This window comes from Amia ocellicauda, unplaced genomic scaffold (assembly GCF_036373705.1).
Source record: "Amia ocellicauda isolate fAmiCal2 unplaced genomic scaffold, fAmiCal2.hap1 HAP1_SCAFFOLD_34, whole genome shotgun sequence".
NCBI lineage: Eukaryota > Metazoa > Chordata > Actinopteri > Amiiformes > Amiidae > Amia > Amia ocellicauda.
In genome coordinates, this window is record NW_027102909.1 from 983721 (window position 1) to 991392 (window position 7672).

The 7672-nt window shown below is 39.1% G+C and overlaps 1 non-coding gene across 1 annotated transcript; it reads right to left on the bottom strand.

Annotated features, from left to right (window-relative positions):
• Nucleotides 1–3582: 3582 nt before the first annotated feature.
• Nucleotides 3583–3697, bottom strand: LOC136732143 (U5 spliceosomal RNA). Its single transcript, XR_010809781.1, has one exon. It is a non-coding gene; the product is annotated as a U5 spliceosomal RNA (small nuclear RNA).
• Nucleotides 3698–7672: the final 3975 nt, after the last annotated feature.

The window sequence follows — 7672 nt, forward strand, 5'->3', positions numbered from 1 at the left end:
GAGACATGAAAGTTTATATTGTCAAGGATCCCATGGCACTATTCATTATTATTATGTATTAATATGTCTGAAGCATTAATCCAAGGTGATTTACAAGGTGTTGTTGAAAGAGTGACGTGGCTGAATTCTAAGTCAGGCTTCCCTCAATCAGGTCCAACAAATTTGTTATGACTCCACCTTTACTGCTGTGTAGTAATCTGCTGGTACAAAATGGCTGCACCCCAGAGGGTGGTGGGTGAAGTGAGTCTGTAGAGCACTTTGGGATCTTTCCAGCTGCTACATGTAAGGTATTATTATTTATTAATAAATTAACTCTAGTCTCTGAAACTAAAACAAAGGCCAAAGGAACATTTCAAATGCTAACCCTTTGTGTTCTATACAGTTAAAAAGGAGAGTTAGAAATTTTGTACAACAGCATTTACATACCATATATGGCTTCCACCTTTAAGCGATCCAGAGGTGTCTTTTTCTCCGAAGTTGGATCTCTCTTGCTGCCACCACCACGAAGATTGCTCTTTAATAATGTTGGAAAGTCAAAGACAGCAACCGTCAGGGTTCTTGCATATGACGTATTCATGCTGCACCTCTCTGCAAGGATCCAGGACAGTTTGTCAATGTAAACTCCAGTGCCTGGGAATATTTCCACCTAAAAGACAATGGTAAATAAAAAACAAGTTTATCCCCAAACTATTCTTATATTATGTTAAGTGGAATACATTATCAGTAAGGCTGTGATTTTGTTACAGAAATGTGTTATTAAAGACCACAGTATGTCTCAATTCTAAGTTTATTAATTTACAGACATAATAAAGTCAGTGAATCTGTGACACCCATAATTCAATTACATTCTTATTATCAACTATAACTATGAATATAACTGATAATGTAGCATCATTAGATTGTTTACAACCAATATTTGTTTTCAATATATATATTTTTACCTTGTCTTTGTAATATTGTAGACCAAGAGTGTTATACCTGTTTTGGTGATTCTTTGTCAGATTCAGAACAATTTGCTGTGGGGCTGTCAGAACCACTTGATGGTGACACACTTTTGTCTTCATCGCTGATAAATGTGGCTTTTGTTAAAAAAAAATTCAGATTATCCAAAAGGTCTGGAATCTCTGGAGAAAAAAACCTTAGTATTAAATGATAATCATTTCTAGTCATATATTTAATACAAAGTGAAAACAAAACCATCAATGCCTGCAATTATACTTGAGAGACTTGCTCTATGTTATTGGCAAACTGACCTTTTTGTGGGTCATTAACATTAGCTACGAAAAAAATAAAAAAGATAAAATACAAGAATTACCAGGTCTAATGTAATGCATATAGTCATTAATGTAGGATTAAGAAGTTATGTTGAAAAACTTTATTTAATAATCAGTATTATTATACTATTAGACAGTGCACATTAAGAGTCTGTATTGTGGTTCTAGATTACTTCAGTATGATCAACTATAATACATTACTCTGGAATCTAAATTACTGAAGAATAACATTTATCAAGGTAAGGAATTATTTGCTATAAATAAAAAAACTTACCATCAACCATACGGTTTCGAAGACATTGGTTTTCATTTTTAAGTCTTGTGTTTTCCTTTTCGAGCTGCTTAACTTTTTGCTGTAGCTCAACTTCACTGGACTCTTTAAATGTCTGTAGAATATGATGGGATCTAATTCTTGAAGCTCCATCGGTTTTCTTTCTTATTTTGTGCTGTATTCAGAGAGGAAAAGAGTTTAAAATGAAAATATATATATATATGAATATGATTAAAAAAAAACAATCCTGCAATACATTTATTTAATATTTGCAGTAATTATCTCACCGGTAACTGTGGTTCATCAAGGTCACTATCATCTGAAATTTGAAGTTTTTTGTTTGGTTTAGGTACTCTCTTCATTTTAGGACAGGGCATTTTTGTTAGGTCATTAAGTTTTCTTCTTAGTTCGCCTTCTTTTCCTAAAATAAAAATAAAATAAATAAAACCCTGCATTATGTCCACAGATATTTGGGGATTATATTTATGTGTCATAAAAATACTGTGCTTTGACCATACAAATTAAGATGAACAGCCAACACTGAATCAAAACTGAAGTTAAATTATATCTGGTTTAATTTATTTTGTGATTTGGGGGATTTTATTGTAAAGCACAACACACAATAAATCGTTCTTACAAATGCCAGTCAAGTATGACGAGTTTTTAGCGCCCTCACCACCACCTACCATGTTATAAGAGTATGTTAGAAGTACAACACATTAATAACTTAAACATTCATTTCAAATATACTGTGATTGTATATATCAAATAGCATGTAAAGACTTTAATGTTTTTTTTTTTTAAATAAACATTGTTACCAGTCATAATGATCTGCGCTTCATGGACAGGCCATCCACCTTTTGGAGGTTTGTTCGTGTCTCTCCACTCTGCTCTGAAGTTTCGAGTCGTCTCTTCGTCATCATCAGCAATGCTGAATAAATCAAAATTGCGAAAGCAAGCAGTGGGAATCACGCTGTAAGAGTCTTTGTCGACCCCGCTTTCCCACTTCACCAACGCGTGCATCACCGCCATACTACCTTCACCTTCTCGTCCGTTTTTTCTGCGCCTTTTTCCCCCGACAAGTCACGGCACAAAAAACAGTCCCGCTCTGCATTCTGGTACTTGGCATTCTTAATAACACCAACAGGGTGTAATCGCATAGACCACTCGAGTATAAAGTACTACATATCCCATCAGTTACAGGTTTTTTTCATCTTCTGAAACTGCAATTTAGCACTTTCAACTGTTTCTTAGTGATTCCTAGAATTACTAACCGGTATTGTAGTCAATGTGTTTATAACCTTTTTTGTTTAACGATTTGTGTGTTATCCTATGGGATCCCATGGTCTTTGATTTGGTCACGGAAGTGATTTGTCTTTGATTTGTTGATCTAGAGTTGAATTTTAATTAGTTTTTCCCTTTTGTATAATTAGTGTAGTGCTACATTTAGTCTTTGTTTTTAAATAAATTTGACAATTTATATCTTTGGAATTGGTGTCTGCGTCCAATTATTACAGAAATTGAGTTCTACAAGACTCCAGGATTCGTGATAAGGTGATACTATGAATTCACTTCTTTAATTGAAATGTATAAGTGTACCTTACGCTACATATATGTATGTATGTATGTATGTATGTATGTCCAATTGCTTTGACAATACAAATGAATTGAATTGAGAGGGAGAGAGAGAGAGAGAGAGAGAGAGAGAGAGAGAGAGACAGACAGACAGACTGACAAACAGAAAAACAGACAGACACAGACACACACACACACAGAGCCAGCCAGCCAGCCAGCTCAGCGATGACATCACGAGCCTCTCTCAGCTGACTGCTATGACATCACAGAGCACGTACATTCCGTTGCTTGCCGTCTGTCAACCACTCAGTCACTGCCAGCCAGACTGGCTGGCTGGCTGGATGGGGGGGCTGCTTGCTGCTGCTGCGTACCTTAGCAAGCTTATTTGCTTGACCGGCCTTCCTACTCCTCTGCCCACATGCCCACCTATGCCCGATCTGCTGTTCACCTGGATCACAGCTCCGCCCCAACAAGGCAGAGCCCCCCAAGAATGGTACAAACTCACCCACGATCCCCTCCACGGAAAGCTTTAGCAAAAGGCAAAAGCGTTATACGTAATGAAGAGGAACCCGAGTCCAAGACGCATCCGACCAGCCATACATATTTGTGTGTATTAAAGATCACATTTTCTTACATTTAGTTTTTCTGTACTTTATTACATCTTATTGTGATTTATAAAAGTATTGTTTCTTTTCCATATGTATGTATGTATGTGTGTGTGTGTGTGTGTGTCTGTCTCTGTGTGAAAGTTAGTGTGTGTGTCTGTACGTGTGTGTGCCTGTCTCTGTGTGAAAGTGTGTGTGTGTGTGTGTGTGTGTGTGTATATGTCTCTCTGTGAAAGTGTGTGTGTGGGTGTGACAGTGTGTGTGAGTGTCTGTCTGTCTGTCTGTCATGTAACTCGCACATCTGTGAGGGCACCATTTTTGCAGAAGAGATGTACACATTTTGGAGCAACATATGCTGCCATCCAGACATCATCTTTTCCAGTGACGTCCCTGCATTTTCAAACAGATCACATTTTATTACACTTTGTTTATCTGTACTTTATTACATCTTATTGTGATTTATACTTGTAATGTTTCTTTTCCATATATATGTATGTACAGTGGGGGAAAAAAGTAATTGATACCCTTCTGATTTTGTACGTTTGCCCACTGACAAAGAAATGATCAGTCTATAATTTTAATGGTAGGTGTATTTTAGCAGTGAGAGACAGAATAACAACAAGAAAATCCAGAAAAATGCATTTCAAAAAAGTTATAAATTGATTTGCATGTTAATGAGGGAAATAAGTATTTGACCCATTTTCAATGCCCTGGCTTAGGGTTCTCACCCATGATTTGACGGTACATGGCCCCGTCCATCGTCCCTTTGATGCGGTGCAGTTGTCCTGTCCCCTTAGCAGAAAAACAGCCCCAAAGCATAATGTTTCCACCTCCATGTTTGACGGTGGGGATGGTGTTCTTGGGGTCATTCCTCCTCCTCCAAACACGGCGAGTTGAGTTGATGGCAAACAGCTTGATTTTGGTCTCATCTGAGACCACTTTCACCCAGTTCTCCTCTGAATCATTCAGATGTTCATTGGCAAACTTCAGACGGGCCTGTACATGTGCTTTCTTGAGCAGGGGGACCTTGCGGGGGCGCTGCAGGATTTCAGTCCTTCATGGCGTAGTGTGTTACCAATTGTTTTCTTGGTGACTATGGTCCCAGCTACCTTGAGATCATTAACAAGATCCTCCCATGTAGTTCTGGGCTGATTCCTCACCGTTCTCATGATCATTGAAACTCCACGAGGTGAGATCTTGCATGGAGCCCCAGACTGAGGGAGACTGACAGTTATTTTGTGTTTCTTCCATTTGCGAATAATCGCACCAACTGTTGTCACCTTCTCACCAAGCTGCTTGGTGATGGTCTTGTAGCCCATTCCAGCCTTGTGTAGGTCTACAATCTTGTCCCTGACATCCTTGGACAGCTCTTTGGCCATGGTGGAGAGTTTGGAATCTGATTGATTGATTGCTTCTGTGGACAAGTGTCTTTTATACAGGTAACGAGCTGAGATTAGGAGCACTCCCTTTAAGAGAGTGCTCCTAATCTCAGCTCGTTACCTGTATGAAAGACACCTGGGAGCCAGAAATCTTGCTGATTGATAGGGGATCAAATACTTATTTCCCTCATTAACATGCAAATCAATTTATAACTTTTTTGAAATGCGTTTTTCTGGATTTTCTTGTTGTTATTCTGTCTCTCACTGCTAAAATACACCTACCATTAAAATTATAGACTGATCATTTCTTTGTCAGTGGGCAAACGTACAAAATCAGCAGGGGATCAAATACTTTTTTCCCTCACTGTATGTATGTATGTATGTATGTATGTAAGTGTGTGTGTGTGTCTGTCTGTGAAAGTGATTGTGTGTGAAAGTGTGTGTGTCTGTCTGTCTGTCTGTGAAAGTGTGTGTGTGTGTGTGTGTGTGTGTGCGTGTGTCTGTCTGTGAAAGTGTGTGTTTGTGTGTGTGTGGGTGTGACAGTGTGTATGAGTGTCTGTCATGTAACTCGCACATCTGTGAGGGCACCATTTTTGCAGAAAGAGATGTACACATTTTGGAGCAACATATGCTGCCATCCAGACATCGTCTTTTCCAGGGACGTACCTGCATTTTTCAGCAGGATAACGCCAAACCACATTCTGCCCAGATTTCAAGCGCATGGTTGCATAGGCAGAGAGTGCGGGTGCTAGCATGGCCTGCCTGCAGTCCTGACCTGTCTCCGAATTGAGAATGTGTGGCGCACTATGAAGTGCAAATTAAGACAACGAAGGCCCTGTGCAGTTGCGCAGCTGAGGAAATGCATAATGGATGAATGGGGGAAAATCCCGCTTGCTAAACTTAACCAAGTGGTGTCTTCAGTGCCCAAGTGCTTAATAAGTGTTATTAAAAGAAAAGGTGATGTTACATAGTGGTAAACAGTCGACTGTCCCAACTTTCTTGGTTTCTTTTCACTGCTAATGAGATGCTGTAGAGTGAGTTAGTTATATTGCTTTCAGGAGCTCTAATCGTATTGATGAGTTCATGCAGCATTTGTAATTGAATTTCAAAAAGAAATCTTTGCTGTCTGGCCTGTGTGTATGAGATGTACTCTGTCAATCTTTGGCTAACAACTGAAACATTGGTAGAACAGAAATGGCAACATAAAAAAGAAAAGTACATTTTAAAAGAGCACATTAAATAGGATGAATATACAGTTTTTTACAATCACTTTGTCACTAATTTCAGAACCTTGATGTCATTTTTCAAAACTCTAGACACAAAACTCAAAACGGTCATCACTTGTAACACAGGCTGTCCAATGTTCAAAACATTGCATTGTGCATTCATATCTTTAAAGAAACCTTGCACTTGCAGACTTGTTGGTTCAAATAACTCATTTATCATGAAATACCATAGTAACATAGTAACACAGAAGATACCGATAGTTTCACTGTGTAGTTGTTCGTACAATCATTAAATATTGTAGTACAAAATATGTGATACATGTTTCATTATGGTACTACACATAAATACATCACTGTAAAAGGACTAGTAGAGAGAATACTACAGACACAGTGGAATCATTGAACAAAATCTGAAATGTATTGATGCAATACAATCAAATCACACCATAGGTTTCTTTGAATCCATGCAACAATAATTAGCTACAAAAAAGAACAAAACTACAGTAAAATGTCAACTGCAGTGTTCCTCACCTGGCTTAGTGTAAAAAGCAAAACAAAGGATTGATTACTGTACTTCTAAATTTCCATCAGCCCTGTGTTCAGGTTCAGGTTCTCACAACCATTTTTCACAAGAGGCATCTTGAAACTGAACATACCTGAACATACTCAGTCATCAGCTGCTTCACTCTGTCTGCATTTCTTTCAAAAGGCACACTATACTCTGTGCTACACATTGGTATGCAGTATACAGTCATTTGACAATTGAGAGTAGCCTAATGTTTAGTGCATGCTGAAGACTTGCCGCTTCTCAGTACGGACATTTCTGATGATTGAGGCCACAGTTGATCCTGAGTTGATTCTGAGGTTTGATTGAATCATTGTAGCTGCCTCAGTCATGGTCATGCCATGATTTACAACATGTTCTACAACTATTTCTCGGATTTCACTGGACACTATTTGCTGTTGCTGCCGCTGTCTGGTCCGTGGCCTTGTCCTCTACCACGTTCCCCCAACACCTCTCAAATGAGGCCCATGGCTGCCTCTCTGGTGAGGCCTAAGCCCTCCTCTATGACGAGGCCCACGACCACCTCTCAGAAGGGGTGCATGTCCCCTTCCATTCCTTTGACCACCACGTCTTCCTCCTCCCACTGCTTGACCTCTATTGTGACCTGGATGACCTGCCGGCTCCATGTTATCACTGTGTTGCTCGGGTGGATAGCACTCATTTCACTCGATACTCGTACCACAATGTGAAATCAATCATCAATAACCAGTTGGCAGTATTGGAAAAGCAATTACAAGGGCCTGCATACATACAGTAATGTCAAATCTGATGTGGAAG